Below are 22,508 nucleotides of genomic sequence, written 5' to 3'. Positions count from 1 at the left end.
AATAATTAAGACCTTCCACTCTCTCAAAGGAGGGTGTACTTCACATATTGTGCAAGGTCAGTGAATGTGCTTAATAGGTATACTTAATAAAATGTTCAGAAGTTCAATAGGAATATGACCTAATTAAGATGTCAACACGAAAAAATTCGACAAGTGAATATTTTTGTCAAAAAAAAGTTTTGCTTTCTGTTTATTTTTTTTTAAAATAACAAAATTTTTCTAGTTTTTTTTTAAAATACTTTTAGAAGTTTATCAAAGACACTTCTTCACAAAAAAAAAAATAAAAAAAAAATTCACAAAAGAAAGTGTTGTTATGTTGACCTCCTTAGTTTTCCCAAAAAGAAATACATCACGTGACCGAACTGACCAAGTAGGTCCCACCCGTTCGCTTTTTCCCGCCAACTGTGAGAGGGTTAGTCACTTTTTCAACAATAGCTGGAAACACAATGCAGGGCTAAGCCCACAAAAACTTAATTCAACGGCACATATTCGCCCTATGCATTTCCCAATCCGCATTATCGATGATGTTGTCACTCTATTCTCTTCTTGAAAATTCCCTCATCATTAGCCAACAGATAATACTAGTCTTTTTGCGTTTGTAAATTTGATTCTTTTTGGTTGCTGAGAAGTATTATGGCTTATTGCCTTTGATTGGGAAAGGGGTTTGTTGAATTTTTTTCCTGGCAAGTTTTTGATGGAGAAAGGATCATAGGACAGGATAGGGTGTTTGAAGGTTTAAGAGATGCATAATCTGTGGCAGCGGAAATATGCATGAATGTGGCAGTCAACGTCTCCACCACTTGTTTCTTCATTACTCCCCAACCCCCATTCTCAGGTTTTTCTCTTCTTCTGTTTTTTGTTGGTGATGATTATAATTTCCTTGCTTGCATGTTAATTTTGTGTAATTTTTGGAGGAAAATGATCGGTTATTCTAAGAAAGGATATATAACTTTTTGCAATTTGTATATATATATATATTGTTTTAAGGATCTTACATTCCTGTTGAATGCTTGATACCCGTATGGTAGAAAATCAGATTTTATGATCCAAACCTTTTTAAGATATGAAAACCTCCCTCATATTATTACCAAAAGTAAAAGCCCCTCCTTGGATTAGAATGTGATGGATTCGAGGTAGCAGCAGTTGGAGGCCTTTTCTTTGTATTAGTTCATTGTTTGAGCGCTGCCATATTCTAAAGCTCAAACTGATAATCTGACATTTATAACATACAGCCGAATACTTTTATACGCAAAATGCCTCAAAATGCTAGTTAAATCCATTACCAAGATAGATACTGCCCATAAAAAAGAGACTCTTTGTACCAAATCTAGCATTTTGATATGAGTATTGAGGGACCTCTGCATCTTTTAGAGTTAATGGGAAACAAGTTGGGGGCACATATTTCATTTTCATTTTATAGCAATGGAATAGGGAAAAAGAATTGTATTGCTATTGCGACAAAGGAGAGTGTCTTGGATGAGTTAAAGCCAAATTTGAACACAACTTTGTAACTATGGAGGAGGAGCTGGAGATTGTAAATTCATATTTCCTTTAGCATCTCATGTTCATGGTTAGACAGTAGAAACTATGTCTGTAGATTTGGTCATCGATTCTTAAATTACCAAATAACAGGCACCTCTTTTGCCATATCATAATAAGATTCAGAACGGAGAGCAGTGTCAACCACCTCAGCATAGGATCCATTACGCACATCCGGTATCATTGGAACATGATAACGAGCCTCTAGTCCATCCAAAAATCGTCTTACTTTCTCCCTCTGATCTGCAACCAAAGACAGAACATACCTGGACAACTCAGTGAACTTAGCTTCGTACTTAGCGACCGTCATAGATCCCTGTCATAGATTATTAAACTGGCGTCTCATGTTATCTTGTTTGCTCAATGAAATAAATCAGTCCATAAACATAGCTGAAAACTCTAACCAAGTGATTGGTGGTAGCCCTGCTTGTCTTCCCCTCAAAACGGAAGTCCACCACGCCTTGAGAGACCTTGAGAACAGAAAAATAGTAAATTCTACACCACGAGTCTCCTTCAATCCTAAAGTAGTCAGTATCTTTTCGCAACGGAATATAAACTTTTGAGGCTCAATAGAAGATGTTGTACCATCAAACTCTGGGGGCTTAAGATCCATGAAATTCTTAAGATCCTTGGGTTGCCCACATCTGTAACTGACTGATCAACTGGTTGAGGTGCCTGAGAAGTTGCAACATTCAACTGAACTTGTGCTTGCGTCTGCAAATTAGCCTGGGGAGCTGGAGTTCGACCCTGATTAGGCACCAATGCCTCAAATACATTCAACATTCTTACCACTATTTCTGCAGGCAATGCAATAGTAGGTGCAACAACTGGCACTGCAGCTGGAGTATCTCGATCAACCTGGTCATGCACTTGCTCAGAAGCCACAACTTAGGGTTGGCCCCCATTCCCAACTCCAGGCTGAGCACCGATCTTTGTCCTAGTTCGAGGCCTAGTTGGATGAGACCCAACTCTACCACCACCATAGGTTGAATCCTGCCCCGCACCACGCCCAATGGGTGTATTAGATCGACTAGCGAAAGAAGAACCACGTCTTTTAACCATCTGCGAAATAATATTTAAAGGTTAGACTTAATTCAAATCAACACACTAATTCAACTCAACACACGAATAATGAATAAAAAGGGAAAATTTCCTAGATGTTCCGTAGCCTCAAAGTCATAAGTTTGGGCGCCTACATACCCCTGAACAAGAATCTACTGAACACTGCTCCATGACCCGGGACCTAAAGCCTAGGCTCTGATACCAACTTTGTCATGCCCCAAAATAATTCCTAGGCGTGACTGGCTCCCGTTAACACCATTTGCTGGGAGAACCAATTTTTTATACATTCACAATATCTACAAACACTGAGATAAAGACATGTACAACTTCAAGTGCGTGAAATAGTTATTAAACGCAAAGTAATTATCCACCCGGCTATCATAATACGATTTATGAAAACAACAATACTTAGATAATAACTCTGTAGCCTCAAATCCAACACCAAGACCTTGGAGCATTTAAACAGAGTTACATGAGTTCAACTTTTAGGCATGCAAACCCAACAAAAAGAATTATAATCTAAAAATAACTAAAGCTGGATGACAGCCTCCACAAACAATGCGAAGGCTCACCTTAGCAACAAAATCCACACGTAAAGACCATCAGCCACATGTCTCTCTCTCCGCAATCGTATCTACAGATATGCAAGTAAGGAGTGAGCTATATAAATATAACTAATAAGATCCTCGACCCACTACTTTAATCCCCTTGGAACAAGTGTTAGAAAATATAAGGCACAAAAAAATACACAAATAATATGTACATAATTTCTCTCATAAGGTAATGTCAATAAGATCCAAAAGGAAGTTCAAAAATGTCACTCTATATCTCAACTCAATCAACTCTCACGGCTTGTCATAAACGATAGTGAATTTGATCGACCTAGCACCCTGACAAGTCCACAACAACAAATATAATGCCCCAAAAGTCTACTACGACAGCATGTACAAGCCCTTAAAATATTATGTTAGCATAAGTAATGCCCCTAACATATTACGTCAACTATGTATGCCCCTAGAGCCTATAACGGCAGTGAAGAAAATATGTTCAACGCCCCAACGTCATCTCACATATTACCACTAAGTGATTCTCCATACACCTCACAAATTACATATCCACAGCTAGTCAAATACTACCGATTCTGCCAAGTTCACGCTTGTCCCAACACATGGACTAGGCAGAAAAATATATTTTTTACATAATAGATTTGAAAAACAAGCATCAAAGTTTAAAGTCTCACTTACCTCGAATGCACAATTCAAGCACCACCTCCTAGTAAATCAAAATATGCTCCCGTAAACTCAAACACCTTAAACTACACCAAAAATGGGCTTAATATAGTCAATACCCTATCAACGAACATTCTCTAAAATTTCAGAGCAAGTCAAATATTGAAGCCTATCGTTCAATCCAATTAATCTAATTATGTTCTCCTACCATTTAAAGTGCAATTGCACCTTCAGTAAATTGACACAAAAAGATTAAGCACAAACAGTGGCCTAATTGCCAACCGTGCATCTTGATATGCCATTTCCTTCCAAAGCCAAACCACTGTTATGTTTCCATTTAAACTTACCATCAACCAATTATCACTAAACCAACTATTAACTAAAGTTGCTATCCTTATCAATTAATATTGCTGAACAAAAGTTACCAATAAATACACAGTGGCTTTTTAGCCTCTTTCAACATCTAAAATTTCTATCTAATTCAACTACTTCACCAAACCAATGATATTTCCAAGTCATAATATTGATATGAATTATTCTAATCGTTGCTCCAAATAGAATTAGGATAGGAAGAACGGAATATGTCACTGTTTTTCAGAATTCTATGCCAAAAAACTATAAACAAATTTCACACCTTATCGGTGAAAGATGCCTGCTAACGTAGCTTAGATACTCTCTGCTGTTTTTATTTTTCTATGCTGCTTTTGTTGCGTACGCTTCTTGCTGATCTCTTCCAAGAATAAATGGAGCAATATATAGCCCTGTTATTATACTTGTACGTTACTTGGGTGAAACTGAAGAGGGCTTTTGACTTGTCCCCTTTTAATTCCTTAATTACTATCAATAATTGGTTACAATTACCATCCCTTAATTAAAAGAAAATAATAAGGTGGGCTATTACATGGATCAGCAGAGAAAGGAAGTGAGCAAGTTAGAGCCATCTGGAGCATGTTCCTGAAAAGGGAAGAGAGTGGAGAGCTGGGCAAATTTCCCTAGTCAGAACACCGATTTGGGAGCTAATTTGGGATTTAGGCGTAATTAATTGATGATTGCAGGAGAATTTGTAAGACTAAACTGGATAATTAGCAAAGGCAAAAAAGAATCACTTCTTCTTAAGTTAGTTGGATTTAGAGAGAGAAGTTGCTGCAAAGTTGTGACGGAGAAAGATAACAGTTTGGATCACTAAATTTAGCATTCCAAATTGCTTTCACATCATCTATGGGAAGGTAGAAGGGCAATTTGCAATTTTGCTATAATCACTTTATATGGTGACTTAGGTACAGTGGAGCTTAGAAAAATTTTCAGTTATGGGTTAGCTGGATTAAATACATGTAGTCTACTTTATCTGTGAACTAAAAGAATATCATTTTATGAACTATTGGCTTTCTAATCCTGATAAAATGTTCCTGCCTGCTATGATGGTCTAATTGATGGAGCACCTACTTTTGAAAGCTTACATAGTATTATAGTTTTAGCATATATGTGCGCAGAGATGCAAGCTAGACCATTGTGTCTAGGGTTGCATGAACTAAATCGTTTGGTTTTGTTCACTTTTCTTTATTTACAGCATTCAATTTTCTTTATTTACCGTAGAAGTTAAGAACCTAGGTTCTCTATTTTACTATGTCTACTGGTTTAAAAGTACTTGTTAACGGCATCCATTTGAAGCACAAGAGTTGTTAATGTTGATCTCTCTATTGTAAATTAGATTAGGGATCCTGAAGATCATGGTGGATGGGACTGGCCTGAAGTATTTTCAGTGAGTACTGGTTCTGGAGAGTTCTATTCGTCCCTTCCCAATTTGTCTCCAAATTCTGAGCGGTCGGGTAGATTTGGAGCTTCAAATGGAGTTGGACAGTCATGGAACAATATGTCTATTTCAAAGAACCCTCAGCGTCCACCATTGTCAAACTTAGATAGAATACAAAACCTGGAAAATGGTTCTTCATATACTTCAGCTTATATTCGTTCAAACTCTAAGGACATAGATACTTTCAATTCTCTTCCAGATCTCAAAATTTCAAAATCGCTTGGTATCAACAGTTCGCTATTGCAAATGGACAGAATTAGTGTCTCCTCAAGTATTGAGTTGAGACTTGGGCATCCATCCAAACAAAGCAAAACGTTGGGAACTTTAGCTCAACAAACTTTCGAGCATCATTCTATTGTCGAACCAATGGAACACCAATAATTATTGTTTCCAGAGCCCTTGTGCATAAAGGTCTGTTATTATTTGTGAATTTGTTGATACAAGTCAAATGACCGCCTTAGCTTTTGATGACATCTTTGGAGGCCAACACCTAAAGGCTCAAGACTTGGTCACCCCGAGAGCACAAGGATATGCAAGGAAGACCCGTTTTGAGCATGACTTAAAGCAATCCCGCGTGTGGAAGGTTGCTTGGATGCTTACATTGTTGTTAACCCGAGAACCACAAGCCTTGAAGTATAAACCATCCTCGATTTTGAGAGCATTGAAGAGGCGCCATTCATTCAAGTCCAACACACCTTGGCAGCCCCTTCATTAAGGGTATTTTGGACATCGCACATGGTGTATTTACACACCATGGCAGCCCCTCTCATTAAGGGCAAAGTAATCTTTTTGTCTTCTTTTGTAATATACTATAAGTAGGACTTTTTAGGTCTTCTCTCATTAGTTGTTGAATGATGAAAATATGAGACATTGAAAATCCTCTCTTGGGAGTAGACCTCCTTAGTGTAGTTCTTAGTTAGGGCTTGGACTAGCCATTATAGCTTAGGGATTGGAAAAGCCAATATTGTTCTTTGCTTGGAAATGGTGGATCTTGAGGTGAGTTGATTCCCTTGGCGGTCACCGTAAGAACTTGGTGCTTGTTAACGTATTTTGTAGAGGTTTTAGAGTTTAATATGCTCTTTAGTTGCTACATTATGTGTTCTCTTTATGTCAAGTTACCTATCTTCTTTTTTCGTTTAAGTTTGTGTTTGTTGTTTCCGTTTGGTGTCTTGTTGTGTGGACTATTTTGCGAAGATTATGGGCTGTTTTGTGCTCATTTAGATACGGTTTGGTACCATTTGGTATCAAAGCATGGCTTGATCTTGTTCCCACAAGATCAATCTTGGGCTCGTAAACTTGAAAATAAAAAAAAAGTGTTAGAAAACTAAAAAATCAAAAAGAGGCAAATCTGTCCATTTTTTGTGTTCTTGGCCGAAATTGTGTTCTTGTTATTTTGGCCGAGATTTGTGTCTAGATCTAAGTGTGTTTTAATTGTCTTAGTTGATTCTAAGTGTTAGTTTTGTCTTCACTAACACCCTTGAGTCTAGATCCAAGTTGAGCTTAAACATTGTTGTTGGTATTGTTGTTACGGTTTCAAGAACTTGAACATTGTTGGTGTTGTTGTGTGGAACGAAACTTAAAGGTGGTTTGAGCTCGTGTTGTTGGTATTTTGTTGTGGTTTTGGCCGAGATTTGTGTCTAGATCTAAGTGTGTTTTAATTGTCTTAGTTGTTTCTAAGTGTTAGTTTTGTCTTCACTAACACCCTTTAGTCTAGATCCAAGTTGAGCTTGAACATTGTTGTTGGTATTGTTGTTACGGTTTCAAGAACTTGAACATTGTTGTTGTTGTTGTGTGGACCGAAACTTGAAGGTGGTTTGAGCTTGTGTTGTTGGTATTTTGTTGTGGTTTTTAAGCTTGAAAAAGGTGTTGTTGATTGTTGGAGGTTCAACGTGAGGCTAGGTTTTCAAATTTCTATTGAAAGTTCTTGTTGTTCTAGACTATCTTCATGTCTAGTTGCAAAAAAGCTCTTCAATAGTGTTGTTTGATCCAAAAACCAAGTAGAAAGAAGTAAGACATTTGTTAGTCTTGAAAACAAATCCCAAAAACCGACCAAAAGGGAAGGGGGACAAAAAGATCTACAAAAGACCTGGTACTAAAAGAGGGAAAAAACACTTTTCTAGGTGTCCAAAAGAAGAAAGGGCCACCAACCCTTCAAAAAGGTGTCTTGCCCAAAAGGTGCAAGACAAGTCAAACCTTTTTGAATGTGAAAAACGGCTGCAATCTTGATATTTTTCTTCCCCAAGGCCGAAATACACTTCTTCAAGAATTGAAAATTGAACCAAAATTTCAAAGTTGGAAAAATAAGAACCTTTCAAAAACCGCAACCAATCCTAGACCGCTACATCACCAATTTTTGTACAATACCAAAACTTAGGGCTCAAAATCTTGGATTCTTAGTTTCTTATTGTTGATTCTTAGTTTCATTTTTTTTTATCCTTATACTAATTGGCAACTAGTAAATACCTACTAAGTTGTAAATTAGTTTTTGAATGCGTTTCTTTCGTGTCTTCGTTATTTGTATGCTTTTCTCGTTTGTAACTCGTAGTAACTTCTTTGTTTCAAGTTCATAAGTGAATTTTGTTTTGTGTCTTGAGTCAATCAAAACAAGAATCCATTCCGGTCGCCAAGTAGGATTGACATCTTATTGACTATTGAACTTTCAATATTCGCCGCTCCAATTGTGAGAATCACAATGGTGAGTGTATACGAGTGTTGGTGAGGAGTTTTTACTACTAATCTTGTTTGTTTTCTTTTGTTTGTTGTTGTCTTTCTTTTTTTTTTGTTAGATTCCATGGCTGCCCATAATTTCAAGGCCACGTGTGATCGCATCAATGACGATCTTGAAGTTATGCAACGGCACATTGAAATTATACGCCAATTGTTACCCAAACTCTTCCCTCAAAATCCAATTGTCCAAACAACTTGCGATGAGAGCTTCCCGAAGAAAGTTGTTGCCTAAGCTTGTGAAGGACTTTCACACCGAGGTAAAGACGAACATACTCATGAATGTCAAGGTAAAATAGCTAACTCTTACACTTTGGTGCATGTGAATGATGGTCATGTGATACGGGAATTCCTAGCTCGAGACCTTTCACACGAAGCCAAGCACGTGAGTTGCAACGACTCCAAGCCTTGTTCACATTCTTGGCCATGTGTGAGGCCTATGTGAGCCCATCTAAGGGCCTATATTTAATAAAATGTATAAAGGCCCACCAAGACACCCCAAACCCACCCACTTAAATGCCAAGGGTAATTTGGTCTTTGTCCCTCCTTTCTAAGTGACTATATAAGCCATGTAATAGGGCTAGTCTTGCTTTAGTTCATTCCTATTATTCAAGAAACAAAGACTTGTAAATTTTTGACTTCTCTTTCTCATCATTTGGAGAGGCCAAAACCAAATTCTCACTAGTAGAGTGATACTAGTGTTGTATCTTGGCTAGAAACTAGGTTCTTGAGGTTCTTTGAGTTCCTCTTGGTCCAAGTAAGAACTTGGTATTGATATTTATTAGTCTTAGGGTCTTTTCTCTTGTTAGGGTTCTTAGATTAATGAATATTGTGTGTCAAGTTTCTATCTCTTTCTTTGTAAATCTTGTTAACATTGTGTTGTTGAATATAAAAGTCTAGTGAAGCCGTGTGGGTCTCTTTCGATTCACTAGCAATATTGTCTTTGTTGTTCTTTTTGTTAAACTCACTTTTCTAGTTCAAACAAGTGTTGCAAGCCTAGTGAAGCCGTGTGTGGTCATTTTCAATTCACTAGCACTTTATTGTTCATCTTGTTGTTCCTGTGTTGGTTGGAATCTCTTGATACACACTTAGCATTGTATCATCATGTGGCTAATAAGCCGTTGAGTGTGAGTAATAGCCTACCTACATGTGAGTATATTGATTCTTTGCCACTTGTGGATGATGTACATGTTGTGCGAGTGGATACACTAGTTGATCCTATAGATGACCGAGTTGACTCTTCTTGTAAGATTGACTTGTGTCCACCTAGTGTTGAATCTATTGCGTTGAATGAATGTACATCGTCGTGTGAAAATTGTGTTGACCAACTTATTTGTGAAACTTGTCCACCACTTGAGTATGTGTGTGATGTGATTACTAGAACTCAAGTGAGTAAGATACTTGAAAATGTTGGTCAACAAAATGGGAGTGAATCGGAGAGCCATTCTTGGGATAATCTTATGCTTGAAACCTCTTTAAAACTTGATATTGATCTTTTAGAGAGTGAGGAATTTGCTAGTTCTAAATCTGTCCATGAGATAGAACATGCTCTCTTTCGGTATAATGTCTTGTTTGAAGATGATATACACACTCCTAAGGAACCTAGTGGAGAAAATGATGTTATAGATTGCCTTGAAGTCTATAGCCTATATGCTAATCCACTATGGTGTGACAACATTCCTCCTAAAGATGAAAATCTCTTTTTGAAAGATGAGAGTACTCTTAAGGGTAAGGACTGTGTAGTTCTTCTTGAAAACCCGAGGGCAAAGGTGTCATTGACTCCTTGGGGTGATGTGTCTAAATTTGCATCCTTGCTTGACACACTTGTGCTTACATTGCATGAATACCAACTTGAGGATGCCAAGTTGCCTATTTGCTTGAAGGAAAGAATGTGTATGTGCTTAAATGCTTTATCTTCACCCGTGTATACCTTTACACTTGGTTCTTTCCTATGCTACCTCTTTGCCTATGATGACATCCATGCTAGTTTTGGATTTGTATTATGTAGAGGTAGGAAACTTGTTGGTTGGTCCACTTGTTCTAATGACTATGCCATGTTTGTTTGGTGGACTTTAAGACCAATAGTGGCACCACATTTGATGAGGTCACTTGAAGGGGTAATGAAACAATTGTGCTTTATGGTCCTTAAGTTACTGGTAGCCTTACCTTTGGGACTTCAGGATACTATTAATCCTTTCTAGTTTCTTTATCTCTTGATACTTGTCTTAACCATGCCCTTTGTGATGTTTTTGCTAAGCTTTTCATGACTAACACAACGGATTCATGGTTATATTTCAAGTATGTTCCGCATTGGCATGATGATGTTTATTATTGTGCTAACTCTAACCTTCATGCCATGAGGAAGTTGTGCTTATTTGTCCTTTCTCTTGTTTTGCAAGGTATGGATTCGAGGTCGAATCCTTTTCAAGGAGGGGAGGATGATACAAGTCAAATGGCCGCCTTAGCTTTTGATGACATCTTTGGAGGCCAACACCTAAAGGCTCAAGATTTGGTCACCCTGAGAGCACAAGGATATGCAAGGAAGGCCTGTTTTGAGCATGACTTTAAGCAATCCCGCGTTTGGAAGGTTGCTTGGATGCTTCCATTATTGTTAACCTGAGAACCACAAGCCTTGAAGTATAAACCATCCTCGATTTTCAGTTATTGTCGGCATTTTAAGGTTGAGGAGGTCAGAGAGGCTATTCATAGGATGCGGAGGGGTAGGGCGACGGGGCCTGACGAGATTTCGGTGGATTTTTGGATGTATGCTGGTGAGGCAGGTTTAAGGTGGTTGACTATTTTGTTTAATGGTATTTTCAAGATTGCGAAAATGCCCGAGGCTTGGAGATGGAGTACGTTGATTCCACTGTATAAAAACAAGGGTGACATTCAGAGTTGCAACAACTATAGAGGTATTAAGTTGTTGAGTCACACTATGAAGATTTGGGAGAGTGGTTGAGCGGAGGTTGAGGAGGGTCGTGTCCGTTTCAGAGAATCAGTTTGGATTTATGCCTGGTCGTTTGACGACAGAGGCAATCCACCTGGTGAGGCGATTGGTGGAGCAGTATAGAGAGAGGAATAGGGATTTGCATATGGTGTTCATCGACCTGGAAAAGGCGTATGCTAAAGTCCCGAGGGAGATTCTTTGGAGATGCTTGGAGGTGAGAAGGGTTCCGGTGGCATACATCAGAGCTATTAAGGACATGTAAGATGGAGGGAATACCCGTGTGAGGACGGCGGGAGGAGACTCAGAGCATTTTCTGGTGGAGATAGGGTTGCACCAAGGATCGACTCTTGGTCTTTTCTTATTTGTGTTGGTGATGGACGTGTTGACGCGGAGCATTCAAGGTGAGGTGCCTTGCTGTATGTTATTTGCGGATGATGTAGTGCTAATTGATGAGGCGCGGGGGGGGGGGGGGGTCTGTAAATGACAAATTGGAGGTTTGGAGGCAAACCCTTGAGTCCAAGGGGTTCAGGTTGAGTAGGTTCAAGACGAAGTATTTGGAATGCAAGTTTGGTGACTTGAGGCAGGAGGATGAAGTAGTGGTGAGGTTGGACTCCCAAGATGTCTGTAAGACGGACAGTTTTAAGTATCTTGGGTCTACAATTCAGGGGAATGGTGAAATCGATGAAGATGTCTCTAAACGTATTGGAATAGGTTGGATAAAGTGGAGACTCGCCTCGGGAGTGTTGTGTGATAAGAAGGTGCCCCTTAAGCTTAAAGGCAGATTCTATAGAGTGGCAGTCCGGCCGGCCATGTTGTATGGGGGCAGAGTGTTGGCCAGTCAAGCACTCTCACATCCAAAAATTGAAAGTGGCGGAAATGAGAATGTTGCGTTGTATGTGTGGGCTTACTAGAGGGGACAGAGTTAGGAATGAGATTATCTGGGAGAAGGTGGGGGTAGCTTCGGTAGATGACAAGATGCGGGAAGGAAGACTGAGATGGTTCGGGCATGTGATGAGGAGGAGCGCGGATGCCCCAGTCCGGAGGCGTGAGAGGCTAGCTTTGGATGGTTTCAGGAAGAGTAGAGGTAGGCCGAAGAAATACTGGAGGGAGGTGATTAGACATGATATGGAGCAGCTCCAACTGACGGAGGACATGACCCTAGATAGGAAGGTGTGGAGGTCACGAATAAGGGTAGAAGGTTAATGGGAGTGTGTGGGTTGTAGCTTGCAGTCTGGGGTGTTATGGTGTAGCCGGGTTAGTAATCCGAGGCTTGTACATAGGTGTCCTTGGTTTGTGTGTGTATGGTATGACTAGGTGAGGGCCCTATGTCTTAGTCCCTATTTTCTTTTTTCGTGTCGCTCTTATTTTTGCGTATTTCGTATTTCTCTGATTTCCAATTTACTATTTCTTATTCTTGATTTTATTATGTCATCCATCCACTTGTTACTATCCTTTAGCTTGAGCTGGGGGTCTATCGGAAACGGCCTCTCTACTTCTTCGGAGGTAGCGGTATGGTCTGCATACATCTTACCCTCTCCAGACCTCACTTTGTGGGAATACACTGGGTTTGCTATTGTTGTTGTTGAAGAGGCGCCATTCATTCAAGTCCAACACACCTTGGCAGCCCTTTCATTAAGGGTATTTTGGACATCGCACATGGTGTATTTACACACCATGGCAGCCCCTCTCATTAAGGGCAAAGTGATCTTTTTGTCTTCTTTTGTAATATACTATAAGTAGGACTTTTTAGGTCTTCTCTCATTAGTTGTTGAATGATGAAAATATGAGACATTGATAATCCTCTCTCTTGAGAATAGACCACCTTAGTGTATTTCTTAGTTAAGGCTTGGACTAGCCATTGTAGCTTAGGGCTTGGAAAAGCCAATATTGTTCTTTGCTTGGAAACGGTGGATCTTGAGGTGAGTTGATTCCCTTGGCGGTCACTGTAAGAACTTGGTGCTTGTTAACGTATTTTGTAGAGGTTTTAGAGTTTTATACTCTTTAGTTGCTACATTATGTGTTCTCTTTGTGTCAAGTTACCTATCTTCTTTTTCGTTTAAGTTTGTGTTTGTTGTTTCCGTTTGGTGGCTTGTCGTGTGGACTGTTTTGCGAAGATTGTGGCTGTTTTGTGCTCAGTTAGATACCGTTTGGTATCATTTGTTCCTTTAGTTCTTGATATGTATGTATACACCCGTCAGTATCATGCAGCAGTTGAATTACAGGCAGTGGAAAAGAGCAGTTCAAATTTTCATATGTTGAATTTGAGTCCAAGAAGTGGAAAGGGCCAGCAAAACCCTGTCAATTTCTCTTATGGACTTCACCATGCAGTTGGAAGTGGAAAGGGCCAAAAGGACCCTGTCAATATTCCTTATGGACTTCACAATGCAACAAGTGAATCCAGGACTGGAAATTCCATATTTCCTGTGGTTCAAGTGCAGTTCAAGGGTGCTTCAGAAGGACTACTGTACTCTGAAGCTACCAAAAATAGGGTTAATGGAAGTCATATTCCACCTGGAGAACCTGAGTGTAAATCCCTTACTCTAAAGTGCGACCAAATTGATTTTCATTGTGCTAGAGGTAAGATGACTAATAAGGAATTCAATGTTGGTGCTTCATGTGCTCTTGGACATGGGAACATCGATAAAGGTGTGGCCAACAATATTGTTAATTGACACAGTGCCTCTGAGTTGAACTTTGGACTCTACTCCAGGTATTACGAAAATAAAAGGACTGTTAAGGGAATTGTAGAAGGGATTGGTCATAGCAATTGCTTGGCCTTACATGAGAAGAACCTTCTTTCCTGCAAGCCTGTGGTAGGATGATAGATATGCCTGATGCTCAGAACACCCTTAATTTGTATGGGAAGACATCTTTAATTTCTCATAGTGGACCCTTTGATAATGGTAATATGAGATCTGTCTGCAAACCAATGTCTAGAACAGCTCCACCTTCACAGGCAGTTCCGCTGGGGTTTCCATTATCAAGTTCAACTCTAATTGGAAATCAAAATCTACAATTATCTAGCAAAGAGAGCTCGACGTTGGGATGAGCACCATGAGGTCTCAGGTTCAATTCCCACCAGAGACAAACACTAGGTGTTTTCTTCCCATCTATTCTAGCCTTGGTGGACAGAGTTACCAGGTAGCTGATGCTGGTGGGAGGTGACAGGTATCCCGTGGATTTAGTCGAGGTGTTCGCAAGCTGGCCCGGACACCACGGTTATCAACAAAAAAAAAAGAGCTCGAATGGAAGGCAGATTAAACTCAACGAGAATCAAAGAACGCAAAGCTTGTATCATGGGTTGGATTTTCCTACTCCTGCTCTTGTCAGTTCCTCTACCACAGTCACCAAAGAACATATGCTATGCAGGAATCCTTTTGACAAAGTGCCAACATCCATAAGCCAGTTATATGTACCCAATGTCGCAAATATGCTACATGCATCTAAGACTGCAGCAGCTTCTGCCTTCTCTGGGATTAGTGATTATATGGGAAAGCATATTTAAGTTATGGCTCCTATTACTGGTAAAGGACTGATGTTTCCTTTTCATCTATTCTAATGTATCTTGTTTGATTTGTAATTGTAATGACTAGGAAGTTTATGAGCATACAGATCAGCTTGGAGATTTTAAATTTTCATCTTTATCACGTGGAAGATTGCCGCGTGCTCAAGACTCAGGAGTGTACTGTGAGCTTTCCTCTGATTTTAATGCAGTTCAGTGGCCTTACCTAAGGTAACTCTCTTGAAACATTTTCTGTGACCTTGCTTTTCCATTTGCTATCAATTCTGTCTTTTAATTTCGATGTTTGGTTATAACTCTACCCTGAGTCACCCTGGAAGATACTTAATTTGTTGTATGCAGAGAATCAGTATGTACTACTCCCTCTCTCCCAGATAACCTTTTTTGGATTGTCCTCGGATTATGTTGACTTGTGTAAAAAGGAAGGTGTTTCAATTAGGGGTGGGCGTTTGCTAATTCGGTAATTGAGAGTAGCTACCAAATACCATACTTTTAAACTTCGGTTTGGGAGTTCGGTAATCGGTAAATTAAACTTTGATTAGGTATGGTATTTGGTAATACCATATTCCTATTTTGTTCTAACTAAATTTCTGAAAATCAACCTGCTCATTGTAAAGGCAATTGCAAATGTATTCAAGTAAATAGGGTTCGAGCTTTTGGCTAATGCCATTGAAAAGCAGAAGTGAAGAACGGAGCTGAGACCTTTTGGCCTTCAGGCTATGGGCTTCTTTGGGCTGACAATGGGACAATTAGATATTTTGTGTGTGTGTGTGGGTTGGGAGGGGTGTGTGGGGGTGGGGTGGGGGCTGTGTGGCTATGTGACTAATGCAGAAGTGAAGAACGGAGGTTAGAACTTTTGGCCTTCAAGCTATGGGCTTCTTTGGGCTGACAATGAGTCAATTAGATATTATATGTGTGTGTGTGAGAGAGAGAGAGAGAGAGAGAGAGTGTATGTGTGTGTGTGTGAGTGTGAGTGTGATTTCTAAAGCAGTCCAGATATATTAGTTTGTTCTTAATGCAATATAACATTAGTTTCTTTTAAAGGATCGTGAGAGATAAGGTGCAAAACGCATCCAAGGGTATGACGTATTGGCCTAGGGTTTAAACTTCAATAGAGAGGAATACACTTGGTGATTTCCACTTTAGAATTATGTAATTAAGGCACTCTTCCTTTTTAAGATTTCTTTCCATCTTCCTAGACTTTGGTGTGCAGAGTTACCCGGTACCTGGGCTGGTGGGAGGTGTCCTCAAGCTGGTCCAGACACCACCGTGAGCCCAAAAAAGATGGAAAAGTTGCTTCCGAAAATGTCGTAGTTTGTTGATAATATATCTCTAAAGTTCTATGGAACAAGGGTAATTGACTAGTGCTTATGTTTCGAAAAAATAAAATTCTTGGACTGTAGCTTAGCTTTGAAAGCATACCTCAAAGAATCTTAAAATTGATGAAGATTGAGGACAACAAGGTATATATGTAATCGTCTGTTCTTTATTTTTAGAGGAGATGGTAGTCCAATCTGTGTATGATTGGTGAACTTTATCATTATAAAAAAAGATGAATGGTGAACTTTGAAGCAAAATGCTATCATGTGGCAACAAATTTATTTGTGCCAAAGAAGAAAAGAAGAATTGATATGGACTTTCTAGGAGTACATTTTTTCCCAAACTAAGTGAGAATATGATTATCTAATGTATCCAAGGATGTAGCCTAGTGGTCAATGAAGTAGGTTGAGAACCATGAGGTCTTAGGTTCAAATCTTAGGGAGGCAAAAACACTAGGTGATTCTTCTCATCTGATTAAGCCTTGGTGAACAAAGTTACGTGGTGCCTGTGTTGGTGGGAGGTGACATGTATCTCGTGGAATTAGTCAAGGAGTGTGCAAGATGGCCCGATACTATGGTATATAAAAAAAGAATATGATGATCTAATCGAAAATCATATAGCAAATGTGGAATTTATGTAACTCAACAACTTCCCACGCGTGCAATTCAATTCTCAGTTCACATCTTCACTTTACAATGGAGATCTGTGTGGAAATAAGCCTGCCAAATGTTAGCTCCAATATGCTGTTGAATTGTGTAAACTTCAGTTAGAAAATTGGAATATCAAAGAGGGAATACTAGCATGCCCGCTTCCTCTGATGTGTGAGCGCGATCATTTTCTTCTCACACCAAGCACATGGAGATACTCTTATTGATGGACCGCAGTGAGACTCGAATCTAGAACTCCATCTGTTCTTATATCATTTGAAAGAATATGGGCACATCAAATCTAAAATCTTAGGTTTGTGGTTGGAATAATACAAAATATTTATGAAACCTTTGTCTATTGGAAATATTTTAACTTTTACTTCAAAGTAGAAAGGAGAATCCTTATATGATGCAATCGTTTTATGTAAGGGAAAGAATGCCAGATGTTTCTTAGGTAAAATGGATAGTGAACAGCAGCTTAAATACAAATGTTTATGGCTTTTTGCTTTTTTTGTGTACTCTTCCGGATATAAAGAATGAACATAGCATGATAGATTTCATATAATCTTGGCAACATTAGGGATCTCCTTATAATATTTGTACCGTCGTAGCACCTAGTGCTAAGCATTTCTTCTTTTAAATGTACAAGTTACTTTTCACAAAAAGAAATGATGCAATATAGAAAGGGCCCATTAAATATATCCTTCTAGTTATGTGAGAAAGGGGAAGCTTATTGGTTAGGATCCTCCATTTCTAACCATAAGGTTGTGTTTCAAGCCTCTTGGGGAACAAAGTGGGAAAGGACTACTGCTGGGCTACTAGGTGTAGGGGGTTTGGGAAATTGAATTTACTGTATCAAAGAAAAGTTATTTAGAACTATAACTAGAGCAATGAGAATCAGTACCTGTTTTTCTTTCAATGAACATGTCTGTTTACGTGCATTTGAGATGATCTTATTTTGTTCTCATCCTTCAAATTTTGTTCTGATTGATTTCTTGGTTTTACATGGACCTGGACCTGGAGGTCCTGAAAGTAATATTTCTCCATCAGTTGTGCAAGCAAATTGCTTTCAGGTTGCAGCAAATTCATTTATGTCTTGCCGCTGTAACTGTGCTGTTCAGCCGGACTGTTCTGTTGAAAAACATAATTTCATTGGCGAACCTCTGGATACTACTCGGATAGAACAGAGTGGAGTTTCTGGCTGCATTAAGAATTTATTTGATTGTAAGTTGAATGACAGTCAGAAAGTTCCCTTGGACAATATGGTCTCTTTGGAAGGAAATAGTGATTTAATGCGGAATAAGATAAATAAAATGGAGTGTCACTCTTCTCAATGGAGAGATGTTCCCAAAAAGGTGGCTAGAGCAGTTACTCTGTTGTTTTTTTTAAAAAAGATGGGGCAGCGAAAAGGGGTTTAAAATGGCTCTCAATGGATTGAATAACTTTCAATAACTTTCAATAGTATTCAATGATTTTATTGAACATCAAGGGGCTTTAAATAGCCACCTTACAATAGAAAAATCAGCAACATTCAAAATTTAAACTAACTAAAATGTCTCAACAAATCAAACAACCTAACTTAAATTCAAAATTCAAATTCATCCTAAATTAACTAACTTATTTTGCTAAAAACTTGTGCAGTAACTTAAGCAATTTCCAACACTCCTCCTTGCTTTAGTTACTGCGATTTAAAAAACTGCTCCTCCTCAATTTTTGCTCCGGTACGAAATGCTGAATTTTTAATTTTTTTTTTTTTTTGAATTTGCACTTTTTCTTTTTGATATTGAACTTTCTCTTCTTTCTTTTGATTCTTTGCTGGAAAAACACCATTAAAAATCTTGTTTTGTTTGAAAGAGCTTTCATCTTGACAATTGTGGGAGTTGCAAAATGTTGTTGTAAGAATTTTTCTTCTTTCACAACATCAAATAAAGCATAAGTTTTGAAATTTAATTTTATTTTCACTGACCAAACTTGATATTTTTCGCTAGTGAAAATATTTGGGGCATTCAATGAGAGACTGCTGCTTGACATTTTTTTGGTCGAAAATAGCCTAATGCTTTAAAAATAAGTACGAGTTGAAAAAGGTAGCCCTAATGGGTTAAAATGGAGCCCTTACGGGTTAAAAATGGTATGGTAGCGCTTTGGAAGAACTAACAGATCCCGTAAGATCAATGAGGCTCTTGATACTAATGTTGGTTTTTTTAAAAAAAGATGTGGCAGCGAAAAATGGGTTTAAAATGGCTCTCAATGGATTGAATAACTTTCAATAGCTTTCAATAGTATTCAATGATTTTATTGAACATCAAGGGGCTTTAAATAGCCACCTTATAATAGAAAAATCAGCAGCATTCAAAATTTAAACTAACTAAAATGTCTCAACAAATCAAACAACCCAACTTAAATTCAAAATTCAAATTCATCCTAAATTAACTAACTTATTTTGCTAAAAACTTGTGCAGTAACTTAAGCAATTTCCAACATACTCTAACATGCAAGGAACAGACAACAGGTTTCCTGAACATGAATGAAAAAATGAGGGGACAAAGTGCGGATGCTGGTGGAAACAAACCCAGTTGTGATGTAGCTTTTCAAATGTTGAATGTCTAAAGGAGCCAGAAATATCCAGTGTTTCTTCTCGAGGATCGAGTATCTGCACCTGTTGTTACTGAGGCATCTGCGCTGATTCATGACAATGAGTTCTCCACTGCTAATTGTCAAAAGACTCTGGCTAGTAATGTTGTAGTAGATGAAGGATCAGGAATCAACAGATGCTGGTCATCTAATGATGCACAAGGCAGTAAACAAAGCACAGTGTTTCTTGGTATTGCTTGCAAATTCAACCCCATGGATGCAGGACCATCCAAAGGGTTTGCTGATAATTCTGCTTGTAGTCTGATTGATGAACTTCGATTAAGAGATTCCTTAAAATTGAAGAAAATGCAGAACCAGTCTAGCTTCAACATTCAAGAAAAGAGCCATCGTATTCAGAAAGTAGCTGATTTCTCCAAAAAAGTGACTAGAAAAAGAACCAAATGGAGAAAGTTGGATACAACACTTCCTGCTGTCTGCTCTGCTTGTGCCTATCCTGAGGGCACTTGTGGTTCTGGTTTGCAACATTCGGGCAATGATAAAAAAGGTGCCCTACTAACTGATAATGGAAGTGCAGAAAAATGTGTATATTCCATAGAACCAAGTTTCAGAGAAAGGAGGGCCAGAATGCGTTCATTGAGTACTCTTTCTTGCAATGGTAAAGTTAATTACCATGATGCAAAAGCTTTTGGTACTCGGGCAAATCTTTTGATGATGACGATACCTTTGCAACCTGTGAATTACCAAGAAGAAAGAGTCGGAAATTGGATATTGCAATGCCTGTTAGGCAGGCAGATGAGGGATATAAGTGCAGTTTGGTAGATACCTCTCCATTTCCTGAGATGCATGAGAAGGTTCATAGAAGGGCTGTAAGACCTATAGTGGGGGGCAAATATGGTGTAATTTCTAATGTGAATCCATCAAAACCAGTCAAATTTGTTTCTCTAAGAAAAATTTTGCGACCCATTGGAAAAGTGTAACTCCTCTGGAAACTACACTGCAAAATTGACTTCAGTAAAATTCAGGAAGGCAAGTACAAAAGGAAAACATCGACCCATTAACAAATCTTCAAAACTCAAGAAAGTCGGAAGTTGTAATGCTAATTGTGTTGTAACTGCCGAAAAATCTAAAAGTCATCTCTTGACAGCTTAGCGAATTGGATCCTCGCCAATCATTAGAGCAATCCAAAAGAGCGCATTGTCATGGAGGTGAACAAGGGACTCACTTATTCCATTCTCTAGAGAAGAGGTGGTCTGTTTGCCTAATAGAAGCTGGTAATATTGCAGATGATTCTCTGCCAACTTCACAGAAGCCAAAGTCCAAGGGGATTCACAAAAGGGGCCTTAATGAGTTGACACTTCAAGGTATGATTCAAGAACCAGGTTCTCTAAGTGCTCTAGGGACATTACTAAGAACAATCTGGTTAGTACTGTAGGTATTCATCCAGGAGGAGGTTCTACCTGTGCTCGAACAGAGGTTTGTTGTTTCACAATAACAGTTTAGATGTACTTTAACTCCTGAATAAATATTTTCTAAGAGTTGTTCTACTTTCAGGGATACAAGGGCCTCAAAAAGGAAGGTGTGCGGTATAATTCTCCTCAGTATTCTGAGTCTGATGGTGGATGCTTTGTTGCCCAGGAGCAGCTAAATGCCTGGATTCACATTACTGGACAAAATCCATCTAGACAGGAGATCCTGAGGCTTCCACCTAAAGATGCTGAATATGATTATCGGGTATGTCTGTCGAACAGTTAGGTTGCTTGAGAATTGTCAAGCCCTTTAGTGTTCCAACTGAGAAGTCAAGTGTATAGCTTTCCAAATTCTTGTGCGCTTTCATGTCAGTCTATGCTACTGATGTTATTACTTCTTTGTTGCTCTTTATTTTCGCAGAAGGAATATGCTCGTTATAAGCACTCCAACAGGTGGAAGAGTTTGATTGTGTATAAATCTGGCATTCATGCTCTTGGTTTTTACATGTCTAGGTTTATTTCACAAGGCGAAATGGTCTCATCTGTCTCTACTCTCTTCCTCTGAATTTGTAAGTTTCTCATCAGCAGTTAACTTTACATTCACTTTTTAGCTCTAGTTTGTTGAATGTATGGGTGAGATAGTGGGTGTCCGTGTGGCTGACAAAAGAGAAATTGAGTACCTGTCAGCAAAGAAATTGTAGTATAAGAGTGCTTGCTATTTCTTTAGGATTGATCAAGAGCATATAGTTGATGCAACCCAAAAGGGAGGGATTGCTCGATTTGTGAATCATTCATGCCTGGTAAGTATCTTCTATAGCAATTTTGTCCAGTTATGCTCCCTGCCGAATTATGTTACAATGGGAACTCAGTTGTAAAACCTATTTTGATGAAGTGCTTGCTGTTTGACATTTTTGTTTCTTTCGTCATCTCTGCTTTAATAGTTTTTATGTAATTTATGTTTTTTGTTAAGAGAAAGATATAAAAGGTTGATGTCAGTTTGATTGATCAAGTATAATGGACTCAGCTTTTCTTTTTTTGCTAATTTATTTTACCAGCCAAACTGCGTCGCCAGAATCATCTCTGTGAGGAATGAGAAGTAGGTCGATACACTCTGCTCTTCGTTTTTTCACTTATATTTTGTTCTCTCTATCAGGATATGTAATTAAATAGTATGTCATAGCTAAAACTAGAATTCAAATACCGAACCTCAATCAATATGCAGGCAGTATTTTTTTCTGAGAGACATTTATCCTGGAGAAGAGATTACATATGATTACAATTTTAACCATGAAGATGAAGGCAAAATAATCCTGTGACTGTAATTCAAAGAATTGCTGGCGGTATTTAAACTGACAGGTTGATACTTGTTCGTTCGTTCATAATCTGGGAACCAATTCAAGTATGTGGATGTAATGTAATTATTTGGCCTCTGCAGAATTACGTGCTAATATTCTCGTGAAACGCCAGCGCCAATGTCTTCACGGATGTTTATAATCTTGTACATTCATATGTATGTACATAAATATTTTTAACATCTAGATCTGCAGTTTTCTCGGTTTTTTGGTTTCTTAATTTAAGTTACAGCACCAAACAAGTCTTATTTGCAATTCAGCTGAATGCATGCACCCCAGCTGTAACACTACCTCAATTCC

General features: G+C 38.6%; 1 long non-coding RNA gene across 9 annotated transcripts; it reads left to right on the top strand.

Moving 5' to 3' along the window:
• Positions 1–11,892: 11,892 nt before the first annotated feature.
• Positions 11,893–22,414, top strand: LOC107856974. Of its 9 annotated transcripts, XR_001670753.2 has the most exons (11): positions 11,893–14,835; positions 14,924–15,044; positions 17,822–18,022; positions 19,258–20,595; positions 20,674–20,751; positions 20,823–20,863; positions 20,942–21,121; positions 21,278–21,425; positions 21,584–21,656; positions 21,912–21,952; positions 22,079–22,414. It is a non-coding gene; the product is annotated as an uncharacterized LOC107856974 (long non-coding RNA). The 9 variants fall into 9 exon arrangements; XR_007043869.1 differs by having other exon boundaries at positions 17,872–18,022; positions 19,258–20,751; XR_007043870.1 differs by having other exon boundaries at positions 11,893–15,044; positions 17,872–18,022; positions 19,258–20,751.
• Positions 22,415–22,508: the final 94 nt, after the last annotated feature.

This window comes from Capsicum annuum, chromosome 8 (assembly GCF_002878395.1).
Source record: "Capsicum annuum cultivar UCD-10X-F1 chromosome 8, UCD10Xv1.1, whole genome shotgun sequence".
NCBI classification, from domain to species: Eukaryota; Viridiplantae; Streptophyta; class Magnoliopsida; order Solanales; family Solanaceae; genus Capsicum; species Capsicum annuum.
The sequence above is the reverse complement of the archived record's forward strand: the minus strand, read 5'-3'. Positions and strand labels throughout refer to the sequence as shown.